Raw genomic sequence first — 18,695 nt, 5'->3', positions numbered from 1 at the left:
TTGTGGCAGGTGGGGTACGACTTCTTTGGGACCGGGATGATGGTGGTGACTTTGATGCACGTGGGCACAACAGCCTGGCTTAGAGAGGTGTTGAAGATGTCCATAAACACATGTGTGAGCTCATCCGCGCTGTCTCTCAGGACACGGTCAGGAATGCCGTCGGGACCCGGGGCTTTGCGTGTGTTGGTCCCTCTGAGGGATCGCCTCACGCTGTCTTGGGACAGTGTCAGCACCTGGTCGCCGGCAGGTGGTGGGGTCTTCTGTGCTGGAGTACTGTTGTCTGCCTTGAAGCGGGCGAAGAAGTCGTTCAGCTGGTTCAGCAGAGTGGTGGAGTTCTCGCAGATCTGTGGAAAGGACTTGTAGTCTGTGATGATCTGTATCCCACGCCACAGGTTCCTGGTGTCTCTGAAGTGGTTGGTGATCTTTCTGGAGTGCTGTCTCTTGGCCATCATGATGTCACGTTACAGGTTGGCCCTGGCTGTCCTCAGGCCCAGCTCATCGCCAGCTTTGTAGGCAGCGTTCCTAGCCCTAAGGAGCCTGTGGACTTCACCCGTCACCCACGGCTTCTGGTTGGCCCGGATGGTGATAGATCTGGTGACAGTCACGTCATCCATGCACTTTCTCATGTAGGAGGTAACAGAGTCTGTACTCTTGGAGGTCTGTGGTGTTGTTGTAGGTGGCCACTTGTCTGAACACACTGACACTAGTCAGTGTTGGAGAAGCAGTCTTTGAGTGCCTCTGACGACCTATCAGACCACACCCTTATCTGCTTCTTGACTGGTTTGATGACTTCGACAAGTGGCCTGTATGCGCGCATTAACATGATAGTGGAGTGGTCCGAAGCTCCTAGGTGGGGGAGGGGGTAGGCTTTGTAGGCTCCTTTGTGTGTGGTGAAAACATTGTCCAGAATGTTGTTACCTCTGGTCGGAAAGTTAATGTGTCCAGGAAGTTGTGGAAACACGCTTTTCGGGTTGGCATGGTTGAAATCGCCAGCCAGGATAAGGAAAGCATCTGGGTGGGCTGTCTGTTGCTCGCTGATGTGCTCGTAGAGTTCATTTAATGCCGCGCTCCTGTTGTTAATTGAGCTCGGGGGATGTAAACTGCTACCATCAGTCTTCTTCTTTTCCTTTCGGCATTTCCCCTCAGGGGTCGCCACAGCGAATCAATGTCCTCCGTCTATCCCGGTTTTGTGCATCCTCTTCCCGCACACCAGCTACCTTCATGTCCGCTTTGACCACATCCATATACCTCCTCTTCGGTCTTCCTCTCGGTCTCCTGCCTTGCAGGGCATATCTCCACATCTCTAGTTTCTCCGTCACCTGTTCCCTGTTCTCGCTACAGATCACAATGTCATCTGCAAACATTATGGTCCAAGGAGATTCTTGTCTAACATCGTCTGTCAGCCTGTCCATCACCATAGCAAACAACAAGGGGCTCAGAGCTGACCCCTGGTGGAGTCCCACCTCCACCTTGAATTCCTTAGTCATACCGACAGCACACCTCACAACTGTCTTACAGTCATGATACATGTCTTGCACCGCTCTGACATACTTTTCTGTCACTCCAGACTTCCTCATGCAATGCCACAGCTCTTCTCTGGGCACCGTGTCATACGCTTTCTCCAGATCTACAAAGACACAATGCAATTCCTTCTGACCTTTTCTGTACTTCTCTCAGCATTCTTAAAGCAAACACTGCATCTGTCGTACTGGCATGAAGCCATACTGCTGCTCACAAATGTTCACTTCTGCTCTTAGTCTTGCTTCAACTACTCTTTCCCATAGTTTCATTGTATGGCTCATCAACTTTATTCCTCTGTAGTTAGTACAACTCTGCACTTCTCCTTTGTTCTTAAAAATGGGCACGAGTACACTTCGTCTCCATTCTTCAGGCATCTGTTCACCATCTAAGATCTTGTTGAATAACCCAGTCAGGAACACCATCACCACCTCTCCAAGACACTTCCATACCTCGATTGGTAAATCATCAGGCCCGAGTGCCTTTCCCCCCCTTCATCCTCTTCAGCGCCCTCCTCACTTCATCCTTGCTAATGTTTGCTACGTCTTGGTCCACAACAGTCACGTCTTCTACTCTTTGTTCCTTCTCATTTTCCTCATTCATCAATTCTTCAAAGTACTCTTTCCATCTTGCCATCACACTACTGGCACCTGTTAATACATTGCCATCTCTATCCTTAATCATAGCTGTGTCCGGCGCCACCATGTCTGGACATTAGGGATATATAAATGGGGCCGATACGACCAGTCAGACTTTAGTTCGCTGACGAAGCCTCTTGGATAGGAGGCGAAACGTCCGAAACCTTCACTTTTGTACAGATGACGGCTGAAGAAACCTTCTCATCGATGGACCACTCCTGTACGACTGAGAGCTTACACAGACGTATCTCTATCCTTAATCACCTGAACCTGCTGCAGGTCCTTACCATCTTTGTCTCTCTGTCTCGCCAGCCTGTAAAGATCAGTCTGACCTTCCTTGCTGTCCAGCCAAGCAGACAAGACATCATAGGCCTCTTGTTTGGCCTTTGCCACCTTTACTTTAACAGTGCGCTGCATCTCCTTGTACTGCTGTCCACTCTCGTCCGTCCTCTCAGTGTCCCACTTCTTCTTTGCTAACCTCTTTCTCTGTATACACTCCTGCACCCCCCCATTCCACCACCAAGTCTCCTTATGTACCTTTCTTCCACTCGATACACCAAGTACTTTCCGACCTGTGTCTCTGATTATGTTCGCTGTAGTTTGCCAGTCATCTGGAAGGACCTCATGCCCACCCAGTGCTTGTCTTACCTCCTTCCGAAATGTCATGCAACACTCTTCCTTTTTCAACTTCCACCATTTTGTCCTCACTTCAACCTTTGGTTTCTTCATCTTCCTCACTGCCAGCGTCATCCTACACACCACCAACCTATGCTGTCTGGCTACACTCTCACCAACCACGACTTTGCAGTCACTGATTTCCTTTAGATGGCGCCGTTGACACAAAATGTAGTCTACCTGTGCACTTCTGCCTCCACTCTTGTAGGTCACCCTATGTTCCCGTCTCTTCTGAAAGAAAGTATTCACAATAGCCATTTCCATTCTCTTAGCAAAGTCAACCACCATCTGTCCTTCAGCGTTCCTCGTCTGGAGTCCAAACCTGCCCATCATCTTTGTTTCCTGCGCCAACATGTCCATTGAAGTCTCCACCAATTACAACCCTGTCACTTCTCGGGATGTTCTATATGACTTCATCAAAGTCCAACAAAAATTTCTCCTTCTCCGCCAGCTCACATCCTACTTGTGGGGCATACCCACAAACAACATTGAACATCACGCCTTCAATTTCTAGCTTCAGACTGATCATTCTATCTGATACTCTTTTCACTTCTAAGACATTCCTAACCAACTCCTCTTTTAAGATAACCACAACTCCATTTCTCTTTCTGTCTTCACCATGATAGAACAACTTAAACCCTGACCCTAAGCTTAAAGCCTTGCTCCCTTTCCACCTGGTCTCCTGGACACACAGTATGTCTACCTTCCTTCTCTGCATCATGTCAACCAGCTGTCTACCTTTACCTGTCATTGTTCCTACTCTTAGTTGTATAATCTTGGCGTTCCATTTCTCTCTTTTCCTCCGGGCACACCTCCCTCCTCTCCTTCTTCGACCAACAGTAGTCCATTTTCCACTGGCACCCTGAAGGTCCATAGTACCAATGGCGGCCGTTGTTAACCCGGACCACGACCGATCCGGTATGGGATTCATAGGTTTGATTCGCATATTTGTTTTGGCAAAAACTTACGTCGGATGCCCATCCTGACACAACCCTCTGTATTTATCCCGGATAAATACAGAGGGCTCGGGACCGGCACAAGAAGACACTGGCTTGTGCCCCCTTGTGGCTACAATAAACTGCTACCATCAGTATGGCACTGAATTCCCTCGGCAGGTAGAATAGCCAACATTTTATGACCATAAGCTCCATCAGTGGTGAGCAGTGTTTGCATACCACCACAGCGTTGCGGCACCAGGCATCACTGATGTAAACAGAGTCCCCAGCCGCGAGTCTTACGCCCCCTCGACGAGCGCTCTGTCTGCCCGAAAGCTAGTTAGCTGGGCTAGCTGGATGGCACTGTCCGGTATGCTGTCGTTCAGCCATGTTTCCACAAACACAAGGGCACAACACTGACCCACGGTCTTGGAAGTTAAGCGGATAAGTCCGATGTAGTCCATTTTATTGTCCAGCAAGCGTACGTTAGCCAGCGTGATGGTAGGAATGGTCGGCCGGTGGAGGCTAGCCACGAGTCTAGTGCGGATACCTCCACGCTTCCCCCTCTTCTGTTTCCTCATACAGCGCTTTTGGCGCCTCCACTCTGGGTTGGGTGCAGGAGTGGGCGTCGGTGGAGGAGTGGGGGTCGCTGGACGAGCCGACTCCCTGAGCAATCCATACTAGCCTACACTTGCCTGCACTTCTGCTTCAGCTGGTTTTGGTTTTAAAAATGAACTGCCGACGTCGAGCAGAACCTCACAAACATAATAACCACGAAAACTCCAATTTGCCGGGAGAGAGAGGAGCCGCTGCGTGTGCACGCACTGCCATCTTGGAAAAAAGAAACAAAAAAAGACGATGTGTCTTAAAAATAAATATACCATTGGAAGGTTTGCTTTTTACCATTTTAAACCGTGACACATTTGCAAAGGGAAACCCGATGTGGCATGACAAGTGGAATTGAATATGGGGGGTGAGCGTTGTCATTTTAGAGGAAAGAGTTTTGTCCCAGACTTTAGTGCAATGTAATTACCAACTGCTTGACGAATCTCATTGTGAAATCTTCTTACTGGAACTGTCTTCAATGAATTATTATGTATTATTCCAGTGAAGGAGATGCCAACGCACACCATAACCCTGCGATGAAAAGGTTTCTTCAGCAAAGCTGTACTGTTTCTGTACTTCTTTGAAGGTTTCGGACGCTTCGCTTCTCACCTCAACTCTGTAGATATCAATATTAAATTTACTCGCGAGGACATGAAAGAGAACCTAGCCCTTTAGGATTGTGAAGTAATTATAAAAGAGGACAGAGCGCTAAAAACAAGTCTTTAGGAAGGCCACGGACACTGACCAATAGTTTTAGATTGCAACCACCCACTACAACACATGAGGAGTTATCAGAACACTCCAGCATAGGGCTAAACTAATAGCAACAAGCGTCGAAGGTAGAGAAAAGGAGTCGAAACATGTCAAGTGAGCACTCACGAACTGTGGTTACCCTCAGTAGTCTTTTAACAAATATCAGAAGAAAAGAATAGGGAACAAAACCAAAAATTCTGAAGGTACAAAAAGGAGAGTAGTAGTACTTAACATTGCAGGGGGTTCTGAAAAAGTACAAAGGGTCCTTTGGCAACACAAAATTGCTACTTATCTCAAACCAATAAACACTTATAAGACAAAAATCAGTGCACCCAAACGATAGGCTGCCAAATGAAAAACAAAGTAATGTAGTTTATTCAATACATTGTAAAAATGAAGATTGTAAAGAGCAATACATTGGGGAGACTAAACAAATTCTCAAAAGAAAAAGACGAATGCATCGATAATACTGGTGGGCCTCAATCTGCAGTACATATGGCTCCCTAAAAGCTAGCAACCACTCATTTGACGACAATGAGGTTAAAATATTAGTGAAAGAAAGTAGATGGTTTGAAAGGGGACTAAAAGAAGCTATTTTTATAAAACTGCAAAACCCTTCACTAAATCGCCATGGTGGTGTGAAGTTTAATTTGAATCATGCTTACAACACACGTCTGAGATCGTTACCACATAGGTTTAGTTATGCAGATGAGGTGATACCAGACCAAATGGGACAATCAGGCCACTTGTAGATGGTCTGGTCTACAAGTGGCCTGATCAGTCAGGACAATAGAAGTAAGCAGCGTAGCCTCAAGGAATAGTCCTCTGCTCCTGTCAACCTTAGAGCAGGGACCTATCACAGCTGAGCTGATCAGAACCCTCCAGCATAGGGCTAAAATAATACCAACAAGCATTGAAGGTAGAGAAAAGGAGTCAAAACATATCAGGAGAGCCCTCACTAACTGTGGGTACCCTCAGTGGTCATTCAACAAATGTCAGAAAGAAAGAATAGGGAATGAAACCAAAAATTCTCAAGATACAAAAAGGAGAGGAGTAGCAGTACCTTACATTGCAGGAGTTAAGGCAAATATTAGTGCATCCACTAGCAACCACTCATTTGATGACAATGAGGTTAAAATCTTAGCGAAAGAACATAGATGATTTGAAAGGGGAGTAAAAGAAGTGATTCTCATAAAACAACTAAATCCTTCATTAAACTGGTCTGGTGGGGTGAGGTTCAATTTGGATCGTTCATACAATAGCCTGCTTAGGCAAAACGGGTTAGGCAACATTCGTAATGCTGATGAGGTGATACCGGAAGGAGAGGGGCAAACAGGTCAGTCGTTAGTCAAGAGCTTTTTTATGAAAATTGCTTCTTTTACTCCCCTTTCAAACCATCTATGTTCTTTTGCTATTATTTTAACCTCATTGTCATCAAATGAGTGGTTGCTAGCTTTTAGGTGCATATGTCCTGCCGATTGAGGCCCACTAGTATTATCCCTGCGATGTTGATAAAAGTATTTTTTTGAGTATTTGTTTAATCAGTTGAATCAGCCCGTTTCCAGAGGCTGATCAATTCCTTACATGGAGCTTGGTCGCCCTCTTCTGGCTCTTTTTGGTGCAACACGAGGTTTTCAGACCAAACAAGCATTGACGTGATGGAAGGACTGCTACAATGTCTCCTTTTTCGATGGAATGGAGTGTCCGGCTTCCTCAGCATTAAACACTCGATGAGGAACATAGGCTTCTTTCACCATCTTGAGGAATGATCCCTTGTAGGTGCTTTCTCTGTGACAATTGTATCTAGTTATTCATCAGTCCAAGTCCAAGATGGCGCCCGAGTAGGCAGCCGTCAGTAGGTGCTCTCATGAGCCTTGCTTTTTTTTGTTGTTTTTGTCTTTTTTTTGTGTTTTCTTTTGTCACCTTGTGTTGTTGTGCGTCGTGTGGAATGGATATGGATTGTTTTTCAGCATTTTTAGCCAGGACATTCATCAAGGAGGAGACTGTGCTGAGCGGTTGCGCCTTTTCGGCAGCATGAATATGCCAGTACTGTTTTTGAATGGGAGGAATGTTGGTGCTATTCGACTGGCTTCGCTGGACAGATCTGGGGCCATTGTGCTTTTTTTGCGCCTGTAATGGGCAGCATCTTCACAACCCCGCTTTGTTCAATGGAAAGGTCGGTGCGGCTGGATGGATGCATGGCTTGAGGAGCCCGCGATAAGATGAAAGGAGCGTGAGCGTTGATGCGGATGTGGAACTGTCGCGGCTTGGAGTTGAAACAGATTAATGTGAGACAATCTCTTTTTGTCAATGGATGCTACAGCTGCGTTTACCTTGTAGTCGACGTGCACATTCCACCATGATGTCCCTGATCCACTGGTGAAAAGATGCTTTGATCCTCTCATCTAGAACTGCTTTATGTAACAAAGAAGGTACAGAAGGTGCTAAAGAATGAATGACTCTCTGTGTCTTTGTGTGTTATATTGTCTTTGTGTTGTCATATTATTTGTTTTTTTTTGTTCTTTTGACTTCAAGACGGCGCCGCGAGAGTGGCTGCCTTTCCAGCAGCTGATGTATTTTGCTTTTCTACTTTCATTCCTTTTATCACTTTGCTGCTGTGAAATGTAAATTTCTCCATTGCGAGACTAATAAAGGCAAATTCAATCCAATCCTAATCTTATTGTGATCTGTTTAGCTGGGTTGGTAGCTTTTTACATCAAGTGTACAGATGACTTGTGCGGGTTGTTTGTGGAGCCTGATTGATATTGATATTTTAACCTTCCAGTCTACACTCTACTTTTGAATTATCAAAGTTCAAACGAGTCTAAATTTCACTGTTTTCTATTCATTTTCTAACTTTTTTATGTTTTTTCTTTTATTTTTCACTTTTGTTTTTTGTTTTAAAACTCTGTCATCTCCCTTTCGTGTGTGTTTTCTCTCACTCTGTTTCTGTCTGCCTGTCTCTTTAATGCCCCCCCCCCCCCCCACTGCTGGGGTCTTGACCAATCACGTGGCTTTAACCGAAGACTGGGGGCGGGGAATAGAGGACAAAAACAGGCCAACATTTTCTTGTTAGGAGAACGGGTTAGTTTGTGAACGAGACATCACTCATTGTGGCAGCTCCATGTGTATCCTGAAAAATAGTTCGTATGCCAAGGTAAATTTTTCATAAATGAACATTCGTTCGTAAACTGAAAAGTTCGTAAGCCAAGGTCCCACTGTAATACATTCTGACATTTTGTTGAAAAGTGACCGCGCGTGCGTCTGTCTGTGTGCGTGCGTGTGTGCAACATTTCTAAATATTTTACGTTTATGCCTCTCTTAGTCAAAAAGGTTCCCGACCCGTGAACTCGTAGCTCAGTGTTCCAATATCCACATACGGCAATTGCTATCACAACTTGAGATTGATGAGGTACAACACAAATTCCGAGGTGAAGGGCCCCAGGCTGCCACATCAGAAGAAGAGGTTCAAACAGAGATTGGGAGGCAGGCCCCAATGAATAATGAGATTGGGAAGCCAGCCCCAATGAATGAAATGCTGAGCGAAGCAGCAACTGACCTGAGAGATAAGATCATGGCAAGAATGAAAAATGGGCAACCAAGAAACCGATTACAACGGCAATGTGAAGTACCACCTGAAAGTCTCATGGAAACTGTGAATGCAGCACTGAGAGCGATCCAGACCGGAACGATCACGGAAACCAATGAGCTGATATACGCTTCAGCATCAGTGATCCTAGAGATGCTTGGCTACAAGAGCAACCATGAGAGCCACGAGATTCATTACCACATTAATGTAAATTTCTCCACTGTGAGACTAATAAAGGCATATCCAATCCAATCCAATTACCCACCATGGAAAAGACGGTTGGAGGCTAAGATCAAGGCGGCTCGGAAAGATGTGAGTCAATTGACGGAGACCCAGAGAGGTGTGAATAAAAGGCCAATACCCAAGAGGTACATGCAGATATCCATACCTGAAGCACTCAAAACTGCCAAACAAAGGCTCCAGGCCTTGTCCAGTCGCCTAAAGAGGTACACGAGAGAGAATGAGGCCAGAAGAATAAACAGGCAGTTCGCAACACAACCTGTGAAAGTGTACGCTCAGTGGCAGGGTTCTAACAGCAGAGAAGACCCTCCAAGGAGGGAAACTGAAAGATACTGGAAAGACATATGGGAGAAGGAGGTCACACATAACAGCAGTGTACAATGGCTGGTGATTCTGAAAAAGGAGCACAGCAACCTCCCTGAACCGAACCCAGTTACCATCACAGACATACCAGAAAGAGTCTCAGGTACCAGGCCCGGATATGGTCTACACCTACTGGCTAAAGAAACTCACAGCACTCCAGGAGCGCCGAGCAGCACAAATGAACCAGTTGCTGATGGATGGGACTCACCCAGGATGGCTAACCAAAGGGCTAACAATCCTGATCATGAAGGATTCCTCAAAGGGTGAAGTTCCTTCCAACTATTGGCCAATAACCTGTCTCTCCACAACATGGAAGCTCATGTCAGGCATCATTGCGGCTAAGATAAGTGGACACATGGATCAATACATGAGCAAAGCACAGAAAGGCATTAGTAGAGATACTAGAGGTGCCAAACATCAGCTGCTGGTTGACAGAACAGTCGCACAAGACTGCAGGTCCCGATATACCAACCTGTGTAAAGCCTGGATTGATTACAAGAAAGCATATGACTTGATGCCACACACATGGATCACTGAATGCGTGCAGTTGTATAAGGTCAACAGGACCCTGAGAGCCTTCGTTGCAAACTCAATGAGGATGTGGAAAACCACACTTGAAGCCAATGGCAAGCCATTATCGCAAGTGTCCATCAAATGTGGCATATATCAAGGTGATGCACTTTCCCCACTGCTGTTCTGCAGAGGACTGAACCCCCTCATCCAAATAATCGCCAAGACAGGCTATGGATACCGCCTCAGAAATGGAGCTACAATCAGTCACCTCCTCTACATCGATGACATAAAGCTGCATGCTCAGAGCAAATAGGACATAGATTCCCTGATCCACACAACCAGGATCTACAGCAGTGACATTGGGATGTCATTCGGGCTGGAGAAATGTAGTCGGATGGTTACTAAGAGCACCCCGAGACTGTACACAAGCCGTAAGGAAGGAGGCTGGGGACTAGTGAGTGTGAGAGCCACTGTCCAGGATGTAACATCCAAGCTCAATGAATACATCAAAGAGAAGGCTCCAGCGGATGATGTACTCAGAAAATGTCTCAGACAATGGGGAACAGAGGATGAGGTGCTGGAAGAGGGACAATCATACGAGGAATGAAGTATTCTGCTGCACGTCGAACTCTTTAGCGATGGATTTGCTCGTTGGATTGTCCTCTACAGCCACGATTGCCTTGTACGTTGTTCGGATATCACAATTCTTTCGTTTCCCCATGGTTGAAATTGGTGTCAAACAAAAGTACACTATAGAACAAGCATGGGCAAACTACGGCCCGCGCGCGGGCCACATACGGCCCATTTTTTAACCCGGCCCGCCTAATTTGCCCAAATTATAGTACAAACAGTGTCTAAAACTCATGACAAAAAGTTAGCGAACAACAGGGCAGATAACTGAAAAGTTGCCTGTCCCATTTTTAATAACTTGAAGCACAATGAAACAACTCATCACATTTAAAAACATTGTAACAAATTATAAAGTGTTTTTCAAAATCAAGAATGCACCTACTACAAATGCTACCTTGGTTAATGTACGGTAAAAGTGCATGGCTGTAGATTTTGCTGTAGTCGTCGATTGTCATTGTGGTGCACAATGCAACGCTTGGATTGCTTCCTACGAGCCACTAAGCCACTTTCATAAGTCTCACGTACACTTTACAGTCACGGTTTAATGTAAATTTACGTTTTTTAGCGTCACATATGTTGTTAGCTTCTTTTGAATCTTTCTTCTGGTCTGAGGTTCTGTGCATCTATTTTGGAAAATGACATGCAATTGCACGACTTTATAACGCTTGCGAAAGTCCGGAAGAAAGAAGCAGGCTTCTGATTGGCTGCCGTGCCGAGTATGCAAATTTCAACTGCAGGTAGCCTACGTCTGTGTGCTCGGCGACGGCACACGTGTTTTGTTTGTGCGTGTAGGCGAGGGCGTCAGTGAGGAGTTTGTTGAGCGCGCGGTCAGGACAAACCATCTATGATTTGGCGGAATTTAACACAAGTAGGTATTATTGAGCTTGAATATTTCGTTGTGTAATAATATGTTTTGAATTTTGAAAGTGATTCCATTTTTCAATAAATGTTGATATCTTTAACTTTGCCCCTTCGATGGAAATTTATTAAAAACAGACGCAATCTTGATAAATCACAGTGCATGTTATTTTAATCTACTTCCATTTCCTCCTCCAAGTATCTGCGAAATAGTATGTAAACACCATATTCCTTGAGACAAATTTATTAACTGATCAGGGATATTTTTCACATTTGAAAGACAGTTACTAAATTGGGTTGTAGTGTTCTTACTGTGCTATGAGGTTTGTACACACTACATTTAAAGGACAACCGGCACCATTTTTTGTTTTTGTTTCCCACTGACATCAGAAAAACGTTTTATAGCATCTAAAATACCCAAATCAGGCAGGCTGATATTTTTAGTTAAATGAAAAACACCAATAAAAATGACTTCAAATGAATCCGGAAATGGTCAGTTTCAGAAGGTCCCACCCCCCTGTTCGTGACGCGCCAAGACGTCTTGCCTTTGATCGAGAATCAAAACAATGGCTTCAGATTCGGAGAAGATGCTTTCTTGTTACTCATCCAGTTATGAATATGATTCAAATAGTTCTAAAGAGGAAAGCATAAATGTTTGCAATTGATTCAAGGAGTCCTCCCATATCAATTGGAGCCGTCAATGACAGCAATGTAGCACCCAGAAAATGCAGAAGATTGCGCCCAAGCTCCGTTGAAAATGGGCTGATTTGTCAGCTGGGAATTTGTGTCAGCGAATATCAAATAGTTGTCTTGGTGCAACACACAACGATTCACCATGGCGTTATTTATGTGTTTTCCTTCTAATTTCACCATCAACACGGATCAACACTAAGTTTTCAGACCAAACAAAGTACCCAAAATGCATTGTATGTCGCTTTCTCGGTCAGGGGCTGTCCAAACGTGACGTCACATGGGGATCGTCATCAACTCGAAAACAAGACTTCATGAATATTCAGCGCAAGTCTTAAAACGTAAACTATAGCTATATGCTGTGGAATCTTTGTAAAATATGCTCAGTCGAAGTCATTTGAAGTGATATTATAAATTATGGACATAACTTGTTCAGAGTATTTCCGGCCCAAACACTCCCTCCAAATGCTCCTGGCCCGGCCCCTCTCTCAAATTTTAGAACCCAATGCGCCCCGCGAGTCAAAAAGTTTGCCCACCCCTGGTATAGAAGCTCTGCTACGCTTTTTTATTGTGCGTGACTGGGGCTTGGGTGGACCCGACAACGGGGTGCGAGAGAGTGCCTGAATAGAATGACTGAGCTGTGGCGTAACAACAGCTACTGTTTGTATCTGTATGTGATAACTGCTACGTTTGTTATTAAAAAGACCAACCTGCTATAGCTGTGACTGTGCGCAACATTTGCCATGCTGAGAGGCATTACAGTATGTTTCAGATGCTATTACAGGAGTAATGAAAGACGTAATCTCTGCTATGAATTTTTTTATTGTGCTCGTGTATGACAAGTCAAAACACGGAAGCCGGTTACGTGACTGGTGGATTTTTAATACAGTATGGCATGTACACTGTTGCAAAAAACGATTGCATTGTACATAACACTGCAACAGGGAAACTGCAACGCTTACATCTTATGCAATTTTAAAAAATCTTCAATCTTCTTCTGCTTCCCATTTTCACCTTTTAACACAAACGATTCAATCTTGTTTAACATTTCTAAAAAACCTGATGCATTTTCTCTGGATTCAAGTAAGATCGTACATCCGTAGCACCTTGTCTTTGTTGCAATAGGTGTGTATTCAGTTGGTTCTTCATCCTCGTCATTATGGGAATCTTTTGGGGCATACTTGGCTTTGATTTCGTGTTGAGTCTCCTCAACAGCCACGATTGCCTTGTATTTTGTTATATATATATTGTATTGTTGGTCACAATTCTTTCCTTTTGCTATGGTCGAAGACGGTAGAAAATGGTGTCTGCTACACAGCAAGACGCGGGAGCTGCTCGCGTGACCAAGTCGCGGGACCAAGAGATTTTGATAATGGTGGTACTGTATAGAAACCCCAAAGCAAATATCGATTCACCTTAAGTATCTTTTGTATCGATATAAACATAGCGAAATGGCCGGCGGGAGATGAAAAAGAGCACCGTAGTAACTGGATTATCGTAATAACCATTAATCGTACTCAACGGAACTAATTATACATAAAAAGACTAGAAATGTGCACGGGAAATTAAAATAGTATCGGAATAAGCAGTCTTATCATTATAACCGATATCGATATAACGAGACTTTACTGTATATGTATATATATATCATCTTTCATCTCATTTTCCGTACCGCTTATTCCTCATTAGGGTCGCGGGGGTTGCTGGAGCCTATCTCAGCTGTCTTCGGGCACGAGGCGGGGCACACCCTGAATTGGTTGCCAGCCAATCGCAGGGCACACAAAGACGTACAACAGTCACTCTCACACTCACACCTAGGGACAATTTGGAGTGGTCAATCTGCCTGCCATGCATGTTTTTGGAGTGTGGGACGAAACCGGAGGACCCGGAGAAAACCCGCGCGGGTCCGGGGAGAACATGCAAACTCCACACAGGGAGGCCGGGCCGGGACGCGAACCGGCGACCTCTGCACTGTGAAGCCGGTGTGCTAACCACTCGACTACCGGGCCGCCTATATATATATATATGTGACGGGTGTCACAACAGTGACTGTCTTCATCTCCACGATGCTGCCGTATTAATGAAGACGAGACGCGTGGATGTGTCTTTTTATTTCTTTTATTTCTGCAACACAGTATAGCAGAATGGATGGGTGAAGTCGCATGGGTTTCGTCTTGCGACTCACCCTGAATCTCCTCGAGATTGTTCTAGAAACTATGGGCGGGATATGGTGCCACACTGTGCGCTGTTGCGTCACTTCCTTCATAATTTAATAATCTAAGTGTACAACTCCGTTACATACACCCCCCTTAAATTATGCAGAAGTGAGGCAACATACACACGGAAGACAACAGAAAGGCCAACGGGCAAAATAGACAAGGTTATCGGGCAAGGATGTACAAAAATGCTGTCTAATTATGTCAGTCATCTGACCAACTACGTCAGGTGACTGGAGTAAGGGATCTGTCGCCGGTGTGTCAGGGTCTGTGCGCTCGTCGGAGATGCACTGTACTGGGTCTGGGAAGGAACTCTGTCCCCACTAACATAAGTGGCCTCAGCTTGAACCTGCCCATTCCCCTCTGTACAACCTACACCACTCTGGATTGCACTACACTGTTACTGTTACACGGTTGGGAAGCCTCTACCTCTACCAACACACTCATTCAAAGGTGTGCTACTTGTTACTTGTAAGGAGCTCATTCTTAGACTTAACACACGAAAACACGTACATGAAAAAAAACACACACTAATTGCAAAACAGCAGGTCAGACAATTAACACACTACATGTATTTTCAAAACGGGGGTCGACACACCGTCCACCGAGTGATGGGACTGCACAGCGTCTTCATTGTGCAGCATCGCGGTCCCGGTCCGAAGTGGAGAGTCATTTGTGATCCGGGTCACGGCACCAATGTGACGGGTGTCACAACAGTGACTGTCTTCATCTCCACGATGCTGCCGTATTAATGAAGACGAGACGCGTGGATGTGTCTTTTTATTTCTTTTATTTCTGCAACACAGTATGGCAGAAGGGATGGGTGAAGTCGCATGGGTTTCGTCTTGTGATTAACTGCGCAATAGAAAAGCACATGTGCTCCAAAGTTCCACTCGACAAAACGTGAAGTAAATAATGACACAAAAAGTAATCTGGAATCGAAATGAATAAGGGAACTAATTAGATAACACTAGACAGTACAAAAGGGGAAACAGAATAAGATATTGTCCTGAAAATGCGCGTTAATAGAGACCAACAGAAAATTGCGACTCACCCTGAATCTCCTCGAGATTGTTCTAGAAACTATGGGCGGGACATGGTGCCACACTGTGCGCCGTTGCGTCACTTCCTTCATAATTTAATAATCTAAGTGTACAACTCCGTTACATATATATATATATACAGTAAAGTCTCGTTATATCGATATCGGATATATCGATAGTCCCGGTTATATCGATACTATTTCTATGCACGCACGGAGAAAATTACATGCAAACAGGGTCGGATATATCGATAGTCCCAGTTATATCGATATTTTTTCGGACTCCCTTGAATATCGATATAACGAGACTTTACTATATATATATCTCATCTCATCTCATCTCATTTTCCGTACCGCTTATTCCTCATTAGGGTCGCGGGGGTTGCTGGAGCCTATCTCAGCTATCTTCGGGCACGAGGCGGGGGACACCCTGAATTGGTTGCCAGCCAATCGCAGGGCACACAAAGACATACAACAGTCACTCTCACACTCACACCTAGGGACAATTTGGAGTGGTCAATCTGCCTGCCATGCATGTTTTTGGAGTGTGGGAGGAAACCGGAGGACCCGGAGAAAACCCATGCGGGTCCGGGGAGAACATGCAAACTCCACACAGGGAGGCCGGACCAGGATGCGAACCGGCGACCTCTGCACGGTGAAGCCGGTGTGCTAACCACTCGACTACCGGGCCGCCCCCTATATATATATATATATATATATATATATATATATATATATATATATATATATATATATATATATATATATATATATATATATATCCTGGTTGTGTGGATCAGGGAGTCTACGTCCTTTTTGCTCTTAGCATACAGCTTTATGTCATCCATGTAGAGGAGGCCTCTATGGCTCTGGTGTTCAGGGCCTGCTCTTGAGCAGCCAGGATGAGTGCCTCTGTGCTGTCCTTTAGGCCAGCCCTCTCTAGCCACTGATAGGACTTCTTGAGATTAGCCACTTCAGTTATGCTTCGGTGGTACATCCCGTGTAGGGGCTTTTCCTCACATGATTGTCCCTCTTCCAGCACCTCATCCTCTGTTCCCCATTGTCTGAGTACATCATCCGTTGGAGCCTTCTCTTTGATGTATTCATTGAGCTTGGATGTTTCATCCTGGACAGTGGCTCTCACACTCACTAGTGCTCGGCCTCCTTCCTTACGGCTTGTGTACAGTCTCAGGGTGCTGGACTTGGGATGGACTTGAATTTTCGGGTCTTAACATCCGTGGTCTGAATCTCTTCCTTTGGCCACCTTATTATTCCTGCAGGGTATCTGATCACTGGCAGGGCATAGCTGTTTATTGCCCGGGTCTTGTTCTTGCCATTGAGCTGGCTTCTTAGGACTTGCCTCACCCGCTGGAGGTATTTGGTCGTAGTCGCTTTCCTTGTTGCTAGTTCGATGTTGCCATTGGCCTGTGGTATACCGATGTACTTGTAGCTGTTTTCAATGTCTGCTATTGTTCCTTCAGGGAGTGAGACCCCTTCAGTGTGGACTACCTTGCCCCTCTTAGTCACCATCCGTCGCGTGACTTGGTCGCGTGACCAACTCCCGTGGCAGATGCCATATTGCTACCGTCTTCAACCATAGCAAAACGAGAGAATTGTGACCTCGGAAGGAAATACAAGGCAATCGTGGCTGTTGAGGAGAATCCAACACGAAATTAAAGCCAAGTATGCCCCAGAAGATCTCCACAATGACGAGGATGAAGAACCAACAAAGACACAAGCGTTGCAAGGTGTTACGGACGTACAATGTTACTTAGAATCCAGAGAAAATCCATCAGTTTTTTTTAGAAATGTTAAACAAGAATGAATTATTAGTGTTAAAAGGTGAACATGGGAAGCAGAACAAGATTGAAGATTTTTTTAAATTGCATAAGAAGATGTAAGCGTTGCAGTTTCCTGTTGCAGTGTTATGTAAATGTACACTGTACTTTACTGTATATGAATGCAATCATTTTTTTGCAACAATGTTTATTGTTTTGTCTGCTGAAGCGTGATGATTTTGAAAATTACTGTACATGCCATACTGTATTAAAGATCCTCCAGTCACGTAACCGACTTCTCTGTTTCTGTCACAATAAAAAAATCGTGAAAAATCATGTGCACAGTCGCTGCTATAGCGGGTCGGTCTTTTTAATAACAAAACGCAGCAGTTATCACCTACAGATCCAAACAGGAGCTGCTGTTACGCCACAGCTCAGCCATTCTATTCAAACACTCTCTTGAACCCCGTTGTTGGGTCCCCCCCAAGCCCCAGTCACATGACCAGCTTCCGTGTTTATCCTGTTGACGCGAGCACAATAAAAAAACGGCGTAGCAGAGCTTATATACACTACTGTTGCTCAACACCAATTTAAACCATGGGTAAACGTAAGAATTATGATATCCGAACAACATACAAGGCAATTGTGGCTGTGGAGGACAATCTAACAAGCAAATCCTTCATCGCGAATGAGTTTGACGTGACGTGCAGCAGAATACTTCATCAACGTAAGTAATGTAAACGTTGCAGTTTTGTTTTTTCATTCATGTATTTAATTGTGTTGCATTCAGATATCTTTATCGCTTGCAACATTCACTGTTCGTCTGTGTAAGCTCTCAGTCGTACAGGAGTGGTCCATCGATGAGAAGGTTTCTTCAGCCGTCATCTGTACAATTTTGAAGGTTTCGGACGTTTCGCCTCCTATCCAAGAGGCTTCGTCAGCGAACTAAAGTCTGACTGGTCGTATCGGCCCTATTTATATATCCCTAATGTCTAGGCCTGGCGGCGCCGGACGCAGCTATGATAGGTCCCTAATCTCAGGTTGAGGGGAGCAGAGGACCCCTCCCTGTGGCCCCACTGATTGTTCCTACATTCCTGACTAACGACTAGCCTACTTCCCCCACTCCCACCGGTATCACCTCATCAGCATTACAAATGTTGCCTAACCTGTTTTGCCTAAGCAGGCTATTGTATGAACGATCCAAATTGAACCTCACCCCACCAGACCGGTTTAAAGAAGGATTTTGTTGTTTTATAAGAATCGCTTCTTTTACCCCCCTTTCAAACCATCTATGTTCTTTCGCTAAGATTTTAACCTCATTGTCGTAAAATGAGTGGTTGCTAGCTTTTAGGTGCAAATGTACTGCCGATTGAGGCCCACTTGTATTATCCCTGTGATGTTGATAAAGTCTTTTTTTGAGAATTTGTTGAGTCTCCCCAATGTACTGCTCTTTACAATTTTCATTCTTACAATGTATGGAATAAACTACATTGCTTTGTTTTTCATTTGGTAGCCTATCTTTTGGATGCACTAATTTTTGCCTTAACGTGTTTATCGGTTTGAAATAAGTTGGAATTTTATGTTGCCAAAGGACTCTTTGTAATTTTTCAGAAACTCCTGCAATGTAAGGTACTGCTACTCCTCTCCTTTT

The sequence above is a fragment of the Hippocampus bargibanti genome, linkage group LG04 (genome assembly GCF_051943395.1).
Source record: "Hippocampus bargibanti isolate YZ-2025 linkage group LG04, ASM5194339v1, whole genome shotgun sequence".
Classification (NCBI taxonomy): domain Eukaryota; kingdom Metazoa; phylum Chordata; class Actinopteri; order Syngnathiformes; family Syngnathidae; genus Hippocampus; species Hippocampus bargibanti.
This window is presented reverse-complemented; position numbering follows the sequence as displayed.